Raw genomic sequence first — 20,317 nt, forward strand, 5'->3', positions numbered from 1 at the left:
CTCCTACCGAGGCAGAAGCATAAATACCTTGTATGGGGCAAAACACTCAACTGATGTCAAAATAATCCTGTTGGCCTTCTTTAGGAAAAGTCCCCTTTATTCTTTTTAAATCAAAAGCCAGCAGAGCAAGAGACTTCCATTGTTAACAAGGAATCTCTCGGGTCCCGCTCTCTCTCGCTCATTCTCCTCCCCTCTGCTCCCTTTCCATTTGTTTTCCTCTCCCCGCTCTCTCTCTCTCTCTCTCCAACCAGTTACAGGTCACCTGTCGATAAAAAAATAAAAAAGAAATGAGACAGAGCAGGGCTGTAAGTCGACAGAAAGATGGGAAATTGAATCCATGATAACAGCCGCACAGGATGACAAAACAGCATCTGTTTTGCCACATTTCCCCCCACTTTGTCTCCGTCTGTTTGTCAGGTAAAGCTGTTGGATTGATTGGTGATAGTCAACCCACAAGGAGACGATGCCCCCCCTCCCAAACTGAATTATGGCTTTGGACAGATCAATGGCGAGTGAGAGCAAAGACTTGAGCATCAGCTGGGCAAAGATAGGTGTGGCAATCACCATAACGTAGCCCATCTCAGTCCGAATTGATGTAAAATTTTACTATATTGCAGATGGGTAGATAAAATGTATTACCTCTGTTTTGCCGAACGTATATGAGTGGACCATCATAATACACCTGCCAAGAGCAGACCAATGTTTCTGATCATTTTGAAGAAGTAAAACTGAATTGGAAATGCCTTCCTCCTTAATATAGCTGCAGAAATGCAGTTTCCATGTCACTTTTTTACTTACACGCCTGCCAACTCCCTGTTTGTTAATGTAAAACACAAGGTGACAGAAAAACGGAAAATTGAATCTATAAGTACAAAAGCAGAGAATGACAGAAACAGCATCTGCTTCGCAACACTTTCCCCCACTTTGTCTCTGTCGGTTTTTCAGCTGAAGTTGTTGAATTGATTGGTGATGGTAAACGCACAGGGAAACTATGTCCCCCCACCGACTTGTGACACATCAATGGAGAAGACTTGGAACAAAGATTTAAGCATCAGATGGACAAAGATAGGTGAGTCAGTCCAGTTTGACACAAAACATTTATTACTGCAGAAGGACAGTTGATCACCTGATGACACACACACATGCCAAGCTGACTTGCTGTGGACCGAGCTAATACGCCAGCAAAGAGTGGACCAGTGTTTCTTGTCATTCTAAGTAAAAGTGAAGGGTATTTTCTTTTAAGGTCTTTTTCTTTCTTAATGTCACTTCAGATATCATATATGTTTGTGTTGAATCTGCCTTCCTGTTTATGAAAAAAAAGTAGACCCTTTGCAGAGAACTTAAAAGAACACCAAGTTCTCACACGATGAGCAGCTGCATTTGAATTTTAACACAAACACTCATAAAGCTCTTAACATGCATTTCTGTAACACATTAAAATGTATTCTTTTTCACTTTTGGCTATGTTCTACATGTAGCCTTTAAGTTATATCACCGGTCTTTAGAAAGATACACTGACTGATTGTTTTTTGGATGGTGTCCCAATCGGAGCTTGTAAGCGTGCCCAAGTCTGTGTGTGTGTGTGTGTGTGTGTGAGAGAGAGTGAGAGTGAGACAGAGGTTGTTTTTTAGTGGCTAGGCACAATGGACCTGCTGAAAGCTGTGAACGCTATCTGTAAATATTGATCCCTGTTATCTCCACTGAGGATAGCAAACTTCAGCACTGATTACTTTAAACAGCTCTCCTTATAAGAATGCTGTATGTAGACAAGAAGAAAAGAAAAAGCAAGAAAAGGAAGAAGGACAAAATTTTTTAAATAAACTAAAGAAGACTTTATAGGTAAACAGGTGTATAGCTTTCCCCATTCTGTGGCAGATGGATGATGAGTTGGTTCAAATGTTGAGTTTTAGTGGGAAAAGGGCAGCCTAAAATAAACCCAATACTGTAGAAAGTGTGCATGCGCGGTGCAGGGATAACATTATTGTCTATCACTGCAGAGATGTGGACTTTCGGTCTCAGTAATTGCATGTTTGAACAAATACAGCCATCTTTATTGGAAGGGTATCTACTCTTAACTTCTGATTATGCCTGCATTCAGGATAACTCTAAATAAAGGTATGATTCATGCTTTGGGACAGTAGCAGGAAGCAGCAAGATATCAGAGCAAGCACCAAATAGCAAAATGGAAAGCAAAGACTAAACAAAGCCTTACATGTGGTCATAGTGTCCACAGTGTCCAGAGTTAAGGGTTAATTTATTTGGAGTCATATTTTGGAACTTTTGTCCAGTACTCTCTTTTAGCATTGTTTTTCTGTACCAACTCATGAGGAAAATATCTGGCTACACTCCTCTGTCTACTGACTGGTGACGACAAAAGCCTGTGATTGGTTTTACACATTGTTTTGAAAAATGTTTACTGGGATGGTCTAAAGTCGACATTGGACATTGTACTTTATCAGAAATGTTCAATAGGTGAATATCCTCCTGTCCAACATTTTTCTGTCTAACAATTTTTGCACAAGTGTACATCCACTTCACATTGATGCTGAAAAGCTGTGAAAAATGAAGCAGAGTTGTTGCGCGTCATTCGCCCAATGATATCTCTCGTTATGATTGACAGCGTTTTTCTTTTGCCTTTGAGTGTGGCTGTGAACACTTCCTATTTTATAACTGCTTTACCTGCAGCACAGCCTGACTCTGAAAGCTTGTATGTAAGGTTGGTGGCTGGTCTGACGTGCATGATGGTAAATAAATGTTTTTTTTACATTTTTTAAAATCATAAATGTTTTGGTTTTCTAACAATTTAATAATTAGGATTCATTTCATGTGTACGTGCCTTTCAAACATCTCAAGGTAAACTTGTATACATACAGCATTTAAAGCCATATATACAATTATAATAACCAAATAAATAAAATCACAAAGCAAAATTATTAAAAAAAAAAAAAAACTGATCACAGTAACAAAGGCCATGCTACAATGAAGGCTATGCAAGTCTGAACAGGTTCTGAGATGAGATTTAAAAATAGAGGCAGTTTATGGTTTGGAGATCTGGAAGAAGTGTGTTTCAAATCTTGGGGCAGAGCAACTAAAGGCTCTAAGTCTCATGGCAGTCAGATGCAGCAGAAGGAACAGACAAAAGAGAAGCTGAAGAGGACCAGAGTGTGCTAGAGAGTAAGTATTAGCAAGATCAGATAAGTATAGAGGAGTAAGGTTATGAAGGGCTTTGAAAGTGAGAAGGAGGATCTTGAAGTTAATGTGTAGGTGAACTGGAAGCCAATGGAGCTGTTTAAGAACAGACGTTATGTGTTCAGTGACTCTGGTTCGGGATATAATGTGGGCAGCTGAATTCTGAACCAACTGCAGTTTATGGAGAGATTCATGAGAAAGACTGTGGAGAAGAGAATTACAGTAACCAGGATGAGATGTGACAAGAGCAGAGGTGGGACCAAGTCATTGTTTTGCAAGTCTCAAGTAAGTCTCAAGTCTTTATCCTCAAGTCTCAAGTCAAGTCTCAAGTAATGTCAGGCAAGTCAGAGTCGAGTCTCAAGTCACTGGTGTAAAAGTCCGAGTCAAGTCACAAGTCTGAAACTTTGAATTTCAAGTCCTTTCGAGTCTTTAAAAAAAACAAACGAAAAAATAATGTTGCAGTTATATGCTAAATGTAAATATTAGACCATGTAATTTTAAAATCTGTGTTTTTCTCAACACATACAAAATAGTGAACTTAGAAAATATACACAAATTGTGAAATTGCACCTCTTTAAAATGCAGCTCAATTAAACTTAGCTCCAAGAATAATTTTCACCGACAGTTCTGAGATACGCTGCATGTTATTCTTGGATGCGGTTGTAGGACCAGCTTTAAAATCGCATGACAAAAATATCATACACATTAAAAAAAACTGTATCACCAACGTAGCCTGGAAAACATTTGCTAGTTAGATGAAGTCAGCTATCTCATCTTAGCATATTTATATGCATATTTATAATCATACGGTTCTTGGAGTGAGTGAATACACTCATGAAGTTTAGTAACTTCAGGTCACTGCAACAAGCCCAGGTACAGTTTACCGCCGGATGGGTGCAGGACCTTGAAATGCACCGTGTAGAACGAAAGACCATCGTACGTATCATAAGTTTACCAGTCTCACAAATCGTCTTCATAAATACACATTCGTTAACCGTTTATTAATATAACCTTTGAGCTCAACGGTAATTAATTAGTAGTGGAAATAATTTCTGGTAGCATCACAGAAATGTAGCAGTGACAATAATATTGTATGCTGTAATCGTACTGGGCAATTAGTGATACAAAACAACTGTTTTATCCTGTGAATAAAAGTATATGTTTTTGTCAATGTACCATAATAACAGAAGCGAAACGCAATATTGTGTCAGGACAATTCACTATTTATGCACAATAAACAAAGGAGCATAGCGCGACAATTTCTGTTCAGCGCCAGACTTGCTTGTAACCTATATCACCAATTATGTTAAGAAAAATGACGCATTAACTACAACAGCAGACTGACCTTTGTGTAAATGCTTGGAGCAGACTAACCTGTGAGCTGGAGGGTTCTAGGACGTTATATTTGATCTTTGAATGGCTGCAATCCAGTCGCCTCTTTGTTACTTCGGAAACATGGCTCGAACAATTTCTCTTCAACGACATAATCCGATAACAACCGATCTCTTTACCCGTCGGCTTCCCGTGGCTGTCATGCGACCGGCTATTGCAGTTAATAATACAACAGCTTCTTGACATTTTTGTGTTTCTTTTTATCGCTGTGTGACTGATTTTAATTGAAAGCCTGCGTGCGCTAGTACCGCTTGCCACGAGTTCCCAGAATCCTTTGCGGTTCTACCCGTGAATGACGTCACATTTTCAATCTCTATATAATATGCGTGTTAAATTTTATATTTGGGGTAAAATATCAAGTCTTTTCAAGTAAACCGGTTCAAGTCCAATTCAAGTCCCAAGTCATTGGTGTAAAAGTCCAAGTCAAGTCACAAGTCTTAGAACATTTTTTCAAGTCAAGTCTAAAGTCATAAAATTAATGACTCGAGTCTGACTCGAGTCCAAGTCATGTGACTCGAGTCCACACCTCTGGACAAGAGCATTGACAGGTATGGCTGTGGAGAATAAGTGAGGAACAAAGGGGTTATTATTGTGAAGATGAAGGTAGGCAGACCAGGTGATATTGTTTATGTGCCGTGATGGAAAGACTACTGTCAAGGATGATACCCAAACTCTTAACCCGAGGGGAAGGTATGACAACAGAGGTATCAATAGACATTTAAAAAAGTTATAAGACTTAGACGGTGCAAAATTGGTGTTCAGTTTTATTACCATTAAGTTTAAGAAAATTGTGTGTAAACCAAACTTTACTTGCATTTAAATGTTCAGAAATGGATGTGGATGGGTGAGCAGAAGTGGGAAGAGAAATAGAGCTGTGTGTCATCTGCATAACAGTGAAATTGAATCTAATATTTCCAGAAAATATTACTAAGGTAAAGATGACCCCTAAAGCTTGTCTGGGGGCTGGAGGGGATATCATCAACCTCTCAGCCTTTCTAGTGCAGCGCAAAGCTGGCAGGTGGTTAGTGCAGTGCACAGAGATGTGAACAAACTAGAGTGAGCTGAAAGAGGAGAAAAAACAGGGTGAAAGTGAAAGCCAAGTATTGTGTGTCTCTGTGCAGTGTCACTATCAATGTAACTTATCATCCATCAACCTTCTGCTTTGTCACACACACACACGCACACCATAAACATGCTGGATCTATAAAACTGTAACTGATCACTATTACCCTCTTGCACTTCATGCACATAATTTATTATAATGTAAATAAAATCAAATTATTGTTAAAATTATATACCACACAATCTCCTCCTGCAAGTTCTCCCCTTCTCTCTTTCAGCTACAGACACGAACACACATACACATCTTCTTTGTGTCACAATTCCTTATGCGTTATAATAAATTATGACACACACACTCACATGTGCACACACACCATCACACACTGAGTGGACATCCAGCTTATGGCTAATGGATTGGATCTTGCGGGTACCATCGCAGAGAAAGGCATGTGTGATAAATGGCTATTTATCGAACATGACAGGGCCTAATATCTGAGAGGTATACTAACACAGCAGCAGACACACACACACACACACACACACACACACCCTTTCTTTTTCCTCACTCACACACTTTCCATCCATGTAACAAAAGCACACCCATGCAGATGCATAGCACCATGTCACTGGTCAAATATTTCCCTTAAATCTTATAAGGAAAATATAGCCTTTTGTTTTCTGATAGCTGTGGTTCTCTAAGAGTGATCTGGTACCATTTCTAGTACTGGGATCTTACTTAAGGGGACATTAAGCTAACACACGCTTATTCTGTCAGAACTACTATAGTTCTAGTTTTCAAAATTTGCCAAACAGCTATTTCTACAACTTTCTATAAAACACTCATTTCAGACAGTTTTTTCTTCACTTGGACCTTTATGACATCACAGAGAGAGGTTTTTCTTAATATGGCCATCTAAGGCACACAGCTCTAACTACGAGCACAGAAGTCACACCCACCTTCCTTCCAACTCTTAGCTTCAAGATAGAGGGGATAAAATTCAATTCAATTCAGTTTTTGTAAAGAGCCAAATCACAGCAAATCACAGCCTCCCATTCTACTTTTAAATATCTTAGGAACCACAAGTAAACCAGCAGTCTGAGAAATGGCGTGTTTCAGAGAGTAGATGAACTGTGGGGATGTACCAAGGCCCAGTATGAAATTGCTGAAGATTAATCTGAACTTTAATTCAATCTAGTTCCATTTAGGTAACAGCATTCGTCCCAAGGCACTTCATAATATAAAGTAAAGACGATACATTAAAGAGAGCACATCAACTATCTTGTTGTCCTCTAGAAGCATGCACTTTGCAGTGGTGGGGATGAAGAAATCCCTTTTTGAGGCTAAGGGTGGGGCAGCGACCTACTGTAACTGACTGGGAACTGAGGGGCCAAAAAAGGCCAAAAAAAAAAAAAAAAAGCACGTCTTTTATAAGAAAGGACAGAATCTTGCAATTCTAACAGTCCAGGAATAAAACCATGAATAAAACCATGGTGTTTAAATCGAGCATAATAGGTCTGTTTTAAGTGTCTATTCCTTCTTTTTGAGGGTGATTTGAGCCAGCTGTGAACACATTTGATTTCCACTGTGTCCAGGCAACATGCTGTACAAACTAACTCTGACTGAGTATATCCCGGCGCTTAGGTGGATCCGTTTCTGATTCCAGGTTTTGCTGGTAAGAAAGATGCTTCAGTGATGTGTGCACAGAAAACTGCTTTTGTATAGGTGCTAGGGTTTACATATAAAACTGCGGTTCCGTGAATGCCCTCATGGGTGAACTGTCAGGACCACGGAGCCAATTTTAAAGTTATGAAGTTGTCCTTTAAGCAAACTGCAGACTCAGAAGGTTGCATGGACCTTCCCATTGCTTTTCTCACCGCTAATAATAAATCCTTGAGAGGAGCTCAATGCATAATCAATAAGCAGAGGCTTCCAATCATATCAGGGTCAGGTTCACACCACTGTAGATGGATCAAAGTACTACTGGGCTTGGAATGTGGAGTTACTGGTGTGAGTTAACTGATTTCAGTAATGTGGACAGGCAATTTTACTGGTGTAGATTTATTTACTCCTCATTTCCTAAAACGAGCATATCAAATGCTCATTGTGTATCAGCGTGAGCTGTACTAACACATCAACAGATCTAAAGTGTTCCCCGTGGTCCAAGGAGGCAGACAGATTTGCTGCTAGCGAGATGGAATGTCACCTGGGGCAAACATCGGCTGGCATCAGAGCTGCGAAGTTGCTTAAACGATTGCTAGGAAGACCATCAAGATTAAAACCATAAATACTGGCTCTGCCAGTGTTATGCATTCACCCATTAACAAATGGCAGCAAAATAGTGACCCCACCGACAAATACATAAAGAGCTACACCCTCATATTCATTTCCTAGCTGAAAACTTTTTTTTGGCACAGGATTTTGAGATACTTGTCTTCCACAAAACTAAACCATACTCCGGATGCTGCTTTTTACCCACCTTGCCTTCATATTAATACAAATTGACACAGAACAAACTTCCTGCCGCACCTTCACTGTAGTTTGTGAGGATATTTAGTGTTGCCCAGAAATAACAGCTTAGCGGCACCCTCTCCTCTCCCCGCCACTTTTATCTCTGCTCGGGAAAGTTACGTCACCTGAAAGCATTCTATAAATGGACTTATTATCCCTTAATCAAAGTGGTCACAGAGCCTGCCCCAAAAGCTTCACGGTGCTCTGAAGGTTCAGCGTGGAAGCCAGCCTTATCGCCGGTCGCCAGAGGCAAGGGTATAGTGCTGCGGTGCGTTTGTATGGGCTACAGATTTGGACACACAGCTCAAGGGTCCTGCAGTGTAACGGGACTTAGACATGTACCCAAGCAAAGCCTCCTTTGTGCTGCTTTTAAAAACTATGTGTGTTGTGTATACGGAGTAAATGTCCCACATCAGACTTACTGGAGAACTTTTTTTTTTAAGGAACACACTGGGCTCCTTATTCTTATTTTATTATTAAAACAGATGAGTTTGAGTCATCCTGAAGAAAAATTAAGTAGCCCCCACCCCACCCCCTGCTCTCTCTCTCTCTCTCTCTCACATACACATTGGCAGGAATGAAGTGCTCACATACTGTAACTCTATTATCTTTAATGAGTCCCCAAGCTCTCCTTTTCCAGCACTGTGCCAAACTACAGTTCAAACATCAGGATTATTACAGTTTTAATTTGATCTAGGCAAACATTTATTTGATCTGCTTTATTTTATTAGTTAGGCAGTTTTGGTGGATTTCGCTGAAAAGAACCAAGAACCAATATTTTTAAAGAATTAAACTACAATAAATAAACAAATAAATTAAATCGTGCTTCATGGTGCCAGATTTTCATTATAGAAAAACGATTTTTTTTAAATGTTTTTTATGATTTTAGATGGAAAATTCTGACCAGAGCAGAGCAGTTTCTCTCATGTATAGACCTCTGTCTGCAGGGTGGCTGTTGGCACAGAGGCGCTAATTCAAATAAAACTTTCTGGCGTTGCGAAAAGTGAGTAAAAAGTGCGTAAAGACACAGAATGAACTGCTGTGAGTGCGCGAGGAGAACGCATACACATGTCATTTATTCCCAAGTTTATTCCTTAGTAAGTTTGTGCACGTTGTTAATTTCAGCCGGAAATACGGGCAGCATTTAGAGCCAGCGAGGCACGCGGACCTGTCGGACCAGCGCACGTCGTTCGACCGGAAAATAATGCACTCAGTCAGCAGCCAATTAAAGTCTCTTCCACGCGCAGCATCTCGCGCATCAATTTCTCTCTTTTTACTTTTGCCCACCAAAACTTCTGGCCACGTTCGCACAGACACACCGCGAACTAGGAGCACACGTGCATGGCGAAAGCGCAGACTTCTCACTGAAAGGGTGTCTTACTTGGACGTGATTCCCAAGTCAATCTGTGGCACTTTCCCGCCCTATCCTCGCTCTCCGTAATTCAGAAAACACACAAAATGATCAGATTTGGAATCATAAGAACCACCCAGCCCCCTGGTCCCAGCCTGCCGTCACATACACATACGGTGCGCCCTGGCTGGCTCTTTGAGGGAGGAGCAGTTTCAGAACGCTCATTAGAGGTGTGGATATCCGCAGACTGATGGAAACTTGTGCAAGAAAAGATCTTACCTGTGGTGAGTCAATTAAAATCCCTGCTGGGAGTGTAAAAAAAAAAAACACGCTACTGCATGTGTGTGTGTGAAGGGAAGAGATCCACTCCTCTGAAGGATCTGGCTAGATTATCCGACTCCCCCCCCCAACTCCTCCTCCGGACATCGGCACACACCGGGATCCGCACCGCGTTCTGCTGCCGCTGCAGCTCACAGCCTCCGATGTATGGAGGAAAGAGAGAGAGAGAGAGAGGAGAGAGAGAAGAGAAAGAGGAGGGGGTCCATTAACGAGAAAAGGTCCACACAGACACACACATCAACACTTAGGCACAAACAGATGTTCCTCCTTTAGTCCACTTAACATTTTCTCTAATTGGCGCTACTTTTAAATAATCACTACTCCGGTGAGTGATTATAAAACCAGAAGCACACTCGGTACATTTTCATGCTGGTGCAAATGCTTTAACTTAATATACTGGCTCAGTAATTACCGTTAATTCTGATCTCTTATGTAAGAAGATGGACTTTTGAGACTCAGTGAGCATCACAAAATTCTCATTTCATTAGAAAAAGCAGCCACTGCTTACTCATGCAGTAGCGCGCAGTTCCACGCACATTAAAATAACCTGAAACCTGCTCAAAACAACATCAGACCTCCCGTTCACTTTGCTGTAATATTAATCGCTTTTCAACTTTCCCTCACACAGCGTTGAAGGAGTTTTCAATTAAAATCGCCGATTCTACCAGCCCAGAGAGGGAACATCAGCTCATTCCCAAATGAGGGAGCCTATTCCACTGATTGATACCATCAGGCTGAGCGGAGCCTCCAAGTCTATTTGAATAAATCTTGTGGTCTAAACAACCACTAAAACCATGAGCTACAGAAACATTCATCTCCACGTGGCCTCAAAGTCACACTAACCAAAGTAATCAAACCAAAAGCTCCACTAATATTATAATGTAAATCAGCTGAGTAACTGAGTGTCCGGTTCACTTGCAGTGATTGTTCAGCGAGAGGAAGGGAGGAGCACTGGTTTATGGTTGATTTTGGAGATTGGAACCCTAATTTCATTATTTTGTCCCTGACTTATTAACCCAGGAGAAAATTCTCAATATATTTTAATAATGAGCAAAAACAGTATTAAAAATTGCTTTGACTCTAAATATGATATGGTTTAAATGTGAATTAAAAATGACACCAAAGCAGAGGAGTTTATGTTTAGAAGTTTAGAATTGCTACTGAAGTCAAAGGTAAATGAACAGATTTACATTTGCCAATGGAGGGAAAGGCCAAACAGTCAGAGAAATCCAAAAGGCTTAAGCAGGAAAGCCCTAAAAACAACAGAGGGCAGAAAGCCAGTTTATAGAACAGCATGAATCGAAATTGCTGTTTTATTATTTATTATTTATTATTAATTGTTAATGAGAGCCAAGTGTGCCAACAGTGGAAACTCTGAAAGCATCTGCTGAGCAGGTGTGGGATGACAAATCCTGGAAAGACTGATTTTTGATTAGTGGCAGATTTAAAGGTGCACCAATCAATTTTCTTTCATTCAGACACTTTGTAAGTAACACTCAGATTATGCAATAAGATAAGCATTACTTACATACACAGTCAGCAGTGAAGTCCCAGTTTGATTCCCTTTTTGCTGAACGTTTTGCCTTTTGCACCACTCTACACTCCCCTCACCACCAGCCAGTCATGGCAGATGGCTGTCCAACCCTGAGTGGTTCTGCTGGAGGTTTCTTCCTGTTTTCTTCCTGGAGTTTTTCCTTGCCACTGTCACCAAGTGCTTGGTCATAGGGGGTCGTTTGATTGTTGGGTTTTCTCTGCATTGTTGGGGCTTTACTTTACAGTATAAAGTACCTATAAAGACTGCTGTTGTGATTTGATGCTTTACAAATAAAATTGAATAGTTGCTTGTTAAGTGATGACAATGCATGTACGTAAAAGAAGTTGTCTTTTTTATGGTCTGCAAAGCTTTATCTCTTGTTTTTTCAACAGACATGAGCGTAGCAAAATTATTTAGTCTCTTAATTGTTGTGTGTGGGTTTTTTTTTTTTTTAGCACAATTCATATTTTTTACATTACCCATTTAATAACATGTAATCACTGACCTTGGATGAAGATTTCTCAAGTTTTGTCTGTTTCTTTGTACTCTAATATGCTAGCAATTGGGGTACATCAGTATATTTCTAATCTTCCTCCTTCATCTTCTTGGTGCTAATGTGTTTACATTAGTCGGCCATGAGGTAGCTGACTATCAGATGTCAACTAGCAAACTTCATTAATCCTAAAAACATCACGAGCATTTAGTTGCCAGTGATGTGCCAAGGGATAGCCTTCATATAAATGTTAATTTATGGTGACAAATTGACAAAAAACTATCCTTTCATCTCCCTCTTTGTAATATTTTTGTAATATTATTTTCTATATTATTGTAATATTTAATTAAAGTCATTTTGGTTTTATGGCTCTGAACGTTATTGTTTTGATTAACCTAAAGTACCATGTCTTGAACTTTAAACCAGTGGAAGTAAACTAGTGAGCAGTAGGGGAGATGGCCAGTAGGTGTTGGGCTACTGAGTCATTTCATTTTTCCTTGTCTGGTTATGATACCATTATTCAAATTCACTCTTATAGCAATCAAGTAGTTAATAGGTCTGAAAGGCAGGTATGTTTGGGTATGTGTCTGGCTTGATTGCAATTCCTGATCTGGAGTGATTAACAAGCTGTTCTAGTGAGTCAGGCTAGGAGGGCCATTTACAATTTGAGTCACAGCAGTATAATAAAGTTGAGCAATGACAGTTGTTTCTTTATTTTTAATCAAAAAATGTACAATTTTAAAGCACTTTAGATACATTTTGAGACTGAGTAGGACATGTACGATGCACCTTGGTCTTTTGCTCACATACATATGATACCTTGCACTTGCCTATGTGCTGATCAAGTTTCAGCCTCTCCTCAAGCCTGAAAAGATGGCACCGACTATTCACTGTGACCTTGACTCATAGTCTGTGGCTTTGGTTAATTCTCTTATCTAGAGCAGGCATTTCCTTTGAAAAGACTTTGATAAAGCCACTGTACCCTACCCAGCAACAGGAGAGCAGAAAAACGCTAGTGTAAGTTAGCTGCTCCACCAGTTCTGATGAACAGACTTAAAAGAGAGAATACAAGACAGATGGCCATGAATAAAATGTGCTAAATTTATACATATTTGAACCTGTTTTCCCAGGGTGTCAAGAATTGCATCTTTGAGGAAACATCAGGCATCTCTAAGATATACATTAGGTGTCCAATATTTAACCTGACAGGTTAAATACTGGACACGGAAAACACTGAATAAATCAACATTAAGGAGGCAGTGTGAGAGGGGTGGCTGCCAATAAGAAGACCAAGGTACTCTTTCCAGATGTTTTGCACTATGTATGTACCCAAACACATTAGCACATAATAAAGCAAAATGACTTTAAAGCTTACATAATATTTTGAAATGAGAGAGCAAAAAGACTTTGACAAGCAAGAACCTAACAAGTGGTAGCTTTGCATTATTCAAAGCTTCTTTCTTTTGGAGCCTGCCTTTCTTTATTCTGATTGTAGGAATAAAAAGCTTTAAAAAGCAAGTGGGTTGTCTGTGCTGTCTAAGATGACCCCCTTGTTGACATCATATAGTACCAAGAGTAGAAAAAACTGCCTTAAACAAGGGAGCTTTTAAACAGCACTTAAAATTTCAGCCATATAGAAATTTTGGTTTATTATGAAACACCACTTATAGGATTATTACATACATAACACAGTGATGAGGCAAAACATTATGACAACTGACAGGTGAAGTATGTATCACTGATTATCTTTATTGTGGAACCTGTTAAGGAGCAAGTGAACAGTTTATTCTCAAAGTTGATGTTAGAGGCAGGAACGAAGGACAACGGTAAGGATTTGAGCGAGTTAGACATGGACCAAACTGTGATAGCTAGACGACTGGGTAAGAGCATCTCCAAAACTGCAGTGGTCAGCATGTATCAAAAGTGGTCCAAAGAAGGAACAGTGATGAACCAGTGGCAGGGTCATGGGAGTCTAAGGCTCATTGATGCACATGCGGAGTGACCAACCAACAGACAAGCTACTGTGGCTCAAACTTATGACAAAGTTAATGCTGGTTCTGATAGGAAAGTGTCAGAATACACACAGTACTTTGCAATTTGCATCATATGAATCTGCATAGCTACAGACCAGTCAGGGTGCCCATGCTGACCCTTATCTACCACCGAAAGCACCACCAATGGGCACGGCATCAGAACTGGACCACAAAGCAATGGCAGAAGGTAGCCTGGTCTGATGAACCATCTTCATCAGATTGTGTATATATATATATATATATATATATATATATATATATATATATATATATATACATATATATATATATATATATTCAAATATGTGTGTGTGTATATGTTTGGAGCTGGCTAATTACAGATGACTGACTGCATGTTCACTTAATGTGAGATGCTGATACTGAGCTAATTAGTTTCTATAATATTTTAACATTTGCAGAAAAGACAGACATTCCCTGATGCTTTGCCTACATTTTCATTTACCTTAATTGCTAATCACTTTGTACACAGTGCGTCCCTCCTTGCTCTTATTGATGCGATTTTCTAATTCAGATTACTTTTAGCTCGAGGCCATTTTATCCCACCGTCCCCACCAGTTCCCGTGCACATTTCAATACCAGGTAACAACAGTGAGGGAAACGAGGCAAACTGGCCTATAATTCGGCTTAGTGAAGCAGTGGATTTGGGTTCAGCTGTCGGCCCAGAAGCAGAACACTTGGCAAAATTATGCCACAACACTCGCGGCCTACAGACCCAGAATTATAACAAGTGCCCCAGTAGACTAGAGAGGAAGGGAGGTAGTGCAGTGCAGCCGGGGGACACTGATGATGAGCAGATGAGCTGGGATCAGTGTCAGGAGTCTGAGGAGGAGAGGGGAGGGTGTGTGTGTGTGGATGAGCGGCGTTCTGGTCCCTCAGCACTTTGATTCAACCTCATTTTATATTAGGGTGTTATTTACACACCTGCTGCCACGGGGATAGGCAAGAAAACCCAGCCGCTTCTGGCTCTACTTCACACACATACAAACAACGAGATGGCAAGTGAATGCACACATCTGTGTGTGTTCCCCAAACACTTCCTCTTGACAATAATTGAAGAGTTTATAAGAGGTGCAGACTGCAAATCTATTTTTTCCAGTGACTAAAAATATCCCTTATGTCCTGGTTCACTTGATTCATTAAGGTCCCTCATGAAGCAGACATTTCACAAAGGAAAGTAAGTCAGAAACACAAATGATAATATACAGTGGAAAGTCAGCTGATTTTTACAACACCATATTAGCCTGTATGACCAATGATATATACTCCACCCTCTTCTGGGATGCCTGTAATAGAATTAGCGAGTTAGCCTCCAGGTAGCTTAGAGCTTTAGCAGACTTAAGATGGATGGAGGCAGTTTGCCTAAAAGGTACAACAACTTAGATAAGAGGAAACGGGAGGAGGATGAGGGGATGTTTTTTCTCCTGTCTGCTCAGCACCTGAGCCTGACCCCACCCTATGTGTCCACCCCCTACATCATCCTCTCAGACAGACTAATGGGGAGCTGGGAGTCCCATTTATATTCCTCACCCCCCTAGTGGCACCTTACCTCAGCTGTCTTATAGGCCGATTTTACCCCCTGGAGTTAAATAGAAGTGTGTCTGTGTGTATCTGTGGTTTTGTACTTTTGTTCTAATAAGAAACAAGTTTCATATACCACTTTACAATATGTTACACAGTGAGTAACTATGATGGTCAGGAATAAATCTATTAATCTTATTCGTCTGAATCAAGGACTATATAATAAACAACGATGAGTTACTGGAGTTGACTTGGAGAAGCTCTTTTAATGACTCATGAAGTTATAATTAGTTCTTCAGTATCCATGAAACAGAATAACAATCACTTTATTCATAAGTAATAATGATCATTTTCATAATTACACCTTTTTGCTTGGCTGATTGTAAAGTATTCGGTTAAAGTCCTGCATGTGCTTGTTATTTTTATTTAATTAATTAATTTTTTAAAATGATGATGCTTAGGGACTGCAAAAAGACTAAGTAATTATCAGATTAACATGAAGTGGTGAATAGTAGTAGTGGCATATTTTCTTGCTAGTGAAAAGACAGGAAATAATAATTCACCCAATGATACTGTACACAGATAAATAAGGTATTTCTGTGATCTTCATGGTCATTATTTTATAGAATTTGGTAAAGAAAAACTACAAAATTAATTTCATGCACTGGCAGATCAAGAAGCTTGGAGAAATATTCCAGAAGAGTACTTGAAATTAAAAGAGAGCTTGTCTAAAAGGTGGTTATACCAAATATTGACTCGGAAGCTCATTAGAATTACACCAACTTTTTTTTTTGTAATTCCATGTATGTTTGTATATTTCAAACAACTGCTGCACTTATTTCCCACATGCAGTATATTAATACCATTGTCACGGTGTAGAGATAAGCTTGATTAATTGATTGATGAAGCCTTTATTTGTCATTTGCAATTGCCTGTAGGGCTGCCACTAACGATTATTTTGATAGTCGACTAGTCACCGATTATTTTTGTGATTAGTCGACTAATCACATCATGCATCCATTGGATGTACAACGTACAGCTTATTGCACCAGCATGCATCTGCTCATATATAACTATCATTAGCTTACAGCTTTAAGTGTTTAAGGTATGTGCTAACTAAAAATAAAGACAAGATGATAGTTTATTGAATTTAAATGAAATTTGCAGATTGTTTGTTGAAGTTGGGGGCATAAACTCAGCCGTCTGCTCCTTGCTATCTAAAATATAACAGGACACTGGAGTATATTCTCGAGCATCTCACACTTCTGATAATCAGTTGTCTCCTTGATGTTTGTTCAGCTGTGCAAAAACTATAACTTTAATCTCAGCCAAACCGATTTACTCAGGAACAAATAAAATATGAAAAAAGCCAAACAATAACATTTTTAAGTTATCTAAGTGACTTATATGTCATGTTTAACCTGAGCAGTGAAAGACGGCGGTGGGTTTGAAAACGATTTGCCGGGAGTCTGGTGTTCTCACGGGCTCTAGTGAGCCTTGAACCCCGGCTAGCTATTGAGCTGGTGGGTAACAGACATCTCCGAAAACGTCGGAGCGCTTTTGAAAATATGTGGTGTCTTGATAAACTGAGCAGATATTTGAGGTTTACACAGCTACAATTTCGCCTGAAATTTTGTTAAATGTTTATTGTGACCCAGAAAGAATAATAAGAGTCATATTAAAACTAACTAGCTGCCGCCATTGTTGGAAACTGAGCACGGCCGCGCTATGAATTCTGGGACACAGCTTCTTCTTCTTCGGGGTTTAACGGCAGCTGACATCCTTGTACATGCAGTGCTGCCATCTTCTGTTTCAATCCGTTATTACACTCTTAAATCCTACTACTTATTCCTGCGTCTTTTGGGATCTTACAAAGCTTCAAACGACGCATCGACTATTAAATTAGTCGTCGACGATTTTGATAGTCGACGTAATCGTGACTAGTCAACTAATCGTGGCAGCCCTAGTTGCCTGCAGCAAAAGTGGACCTCTTCCAACCATACATACATCACACAAACATCACATTGGGGAGACAGGTCAGAACAGGTAGCGTAAAGAAAAACAATGAAATGTACAACACAATAGGGCAGTGGAGGAGAGAAAGAGAGAACTCTACTCAGACTGAACTCCTGAAAGGGGATCAGTATGAGAAGAGAAAACAAAAACTCCTCAGCACAAAGGCACATTATAAGTGGTATTTGGTTATTCAGCCTAACCCTTTTTCAAAACTACTAGAACACATTTATATGCTGGCAATGACAAATCAAAATGCCACACAATGAAATGTTAAGCAGGTAGGCTTCACCATCAAAGTAACATTTTTAGCCTGATTTTAAGATTCTTTATTGTATTTTTTGTAGGTTAGCTTTTATGTAACGAATATGTTACATGTCAATGGTGGCCAGCGAGCTTCTGCCACATATGAAATAGCTCAACATGCTAGGTAGCTAATTTGAGGACTGGGAAATGTCTGGAAATCATAAATGTAGCTCCTTGAACAAGAAAATAAGAAAAAAAACTTTGACAAGCTGACAATTAATAAAATGTGCCTCTTGAAAAATATTATGTATGTATTTTCAATTTAAAAGGGAGCACTTTTTATTCTATTTTTGATTAATTCCAATACAGCAATGATCATCTGAAATGATCAAGTTAGCCAGGTATACTGTACTCCTGCTACTCTTGCAGAACTTAGCTATCTGCAGATACTCTGGGAGCTATAAGCTAATCAATTCTAGAAAATAATCTTTTTTTTTTTGGAATTTCACTTTAGCAAATATGTAAGCGTAATGGTCACACAAGAACTGTAGATTTAGCTTTCTGTTGACTGACAGTAATTTTTGCAAATGTCATGATGACTTCCCATCTAAAATTTCCTACTGCCATACAACTTGACAAGAATAAAGCTCACCATTCATTAAAAAAAGTAACCCAAACTAAATTGTGAAATTGGGACCTTGTGAGGGCCTTCAGCAATGGATCATTAGCTACAAATAAACAATGTGTGTTGGGCTGAGTCCTCATGCTTTACATGTGCTTGTAAAAAACCTTCAAAAATTAGAAACCAGGTCTCAAAGCACAATACATACAATCCAGTACATTAAATGTCATATCGACATCTAGAGCAGGGCGATATGACCAAAAATATTTATCACGATATACATTTGAAAATTTGCGATAACGATATAACTGACGATATAATTGACACTAGACAAAATACTTCACAACTCCACAACTTTATTAGTGCAAAAAAACCATCAATGTATTTTCACTTAAACAAGCAGCTATTTTTTATGTGCATTAAAGTTATATAAAAATTTAACTGTGCAAATGCGAATTCCTTGCTGACAGTTTAACCAAAAGGCGTTTCCAGTGGAAATTGGCCGACATATCCTCAGCATAACCATGTATAATATCCACAAAACTCAAAATGAGGTTATACACACACACACAATACGGTAAAATTATGTTGAAGCACAGTACGTATCACTCCGCGAGGCTCCTGCCTATGACAGTCGTAATGCTCAGACAATCCATCAAGCGGTGCAGCTTCGTAGCTTAGCAAAGTCGTACTAAAACATTTGACCGATGTTCGAGCGCCGTGTACCCACATAAAATTGTTTTGAGGTCCGTAAACACAACCAGAATTCATACATAAGGCACACGGGATTATAAGGGGCACTGTCGATTTTCAGAAGAATCAAAGGATTGATTTTAAGTGTGCCGTATTTTCCAAAAACACGGTAATAACGACGGCCCACTAGCATGTGTTACAGGTACCGGGTGGCAGCACCTGTAGGCAGCTATATATGTGTCCTGTAAACAGGAGAGAAATGATCAGACAGGGAGACGTGGCTTGCCGTTTCCTGAATACTCCGCCATTATTTATTCAAATTCACAATTATGCACTCCTTTCATTACTTTTACAGTATTACAACTGTGTATTTACTTATTCTTAACATAGCTCACACACACATTCTCCATAACACATTCCAATGTTATAAACATGACCAATTTTCTTGTAAGACTTGGTTCAAAATGAATTCCAACAAGACAAATCTATAAATCTCAACTAGCTTGAAAGAATGGTATAATCAGCACCATCTTGACATGTGCACTGAATTCACGGAAACACTTTATGGCAGAAACAAGATACTAAAACAATACAGAATAACGGTGGAGCCGATCACTAACATCACAGAGCATAGGAGGTGTGCGACCCAAACTAATATGCTAACCTTAGCATGCTGCTAAAGCCGTAAACAAATACCTACAAAAGTGTAATTTACTGTACTACACAATGTTGTACGCTTTCACTTTCCAACCGTAATGGTTAGTCTATGCTATATAATGGATGTGATTGCTATTATAGTCTATTTCGGGCACGATACGAACCTGTAAACAGGAGAGAAATGATCAGACAGGGAGACGTGGCTTGCCGTTTCCTGAATACTCCGCCATTATGAGAAAACAGCGCGGAGCATGCGCTTCAGGCTGCTAACAACAGGCCAAACCATGGTCTCACACTGCCACCTATTGGTATAAAAATGAAGCGTCCGCTACAAATATCCCAGGGTAGTTACCAAGTTTCCTGTTACAATTACTGTAGTTATTTAGGGCATTTCCAAATGGAAATATCACTTACATTGAAAGTGAAATTACTTAAATTAATTCACATAAATGTGATCACTCATTAGTGGGTATCACACATGCTCTACCAAAAATAGTGCTTTGTTGTGTATCTGACGGACAAAAGTTAAACCATATGTCTGTGAAGGTTCTCAGTCATCCAGGTCATCGTAGTCAAAGGAGCTTGCAAAGAAAAGCGTCTGGACTTCTTTAAGTTGCTTGAAGACGTTTCACCTCTCATCCGAGA

The 20,317-nt window shown here is 39.5% G+C and overlaps 1 protein-coding gene across 4 annotated transcripts in view; it reads right to left on the reverse strand.

Moving 5' to 3' along the window:
• Positions 1–9,954, reverse strand: part of ecel1 (endothelin converting enzyme-like 1) — a 55,921-nt gene extending 45,967 nt beyond the window's left edge. For 2 of the 4 annotated variants that reach the window (XM_085244957.1, XM_085244954.1), the window contains exons 1-2: positions 9,783–9,954; positions 28–262 (exon numbers count right to left, since the gene is read on the reverse strand). The gene's annotated coding sequence lies outside the window, so the exon portion shown is untranslated. The remainder of the gene's footprint in view (positions 1–27; positions 263–9,782) is intronic. The other 2 variants (XM_085244955.1, XM_085244956.1) reach the window with 2 other exon arrangements.
• Between the last annotated feature and the right edge of the window lie 10,363 nt (positions 9,955–20,317).

The sequence above is a fragment of the Mchenga conophoros genome, linkage group LG14, assembly GCF_057382185.1.
Source record: "Mchenga conophoros isolate Kocher_MC1m ecotype Shallow Benthic linkage group LG14, M_conophoros_male_GT1.1, whole genome shotgun sequence".
Taxonomy (NCBI): domain Eukaryota; kingdom Metazoa; phylum Chordata; class Actinopteri; order Cichliformes; family Cichlidae; genus Mchenga; species Mchenga conophoros.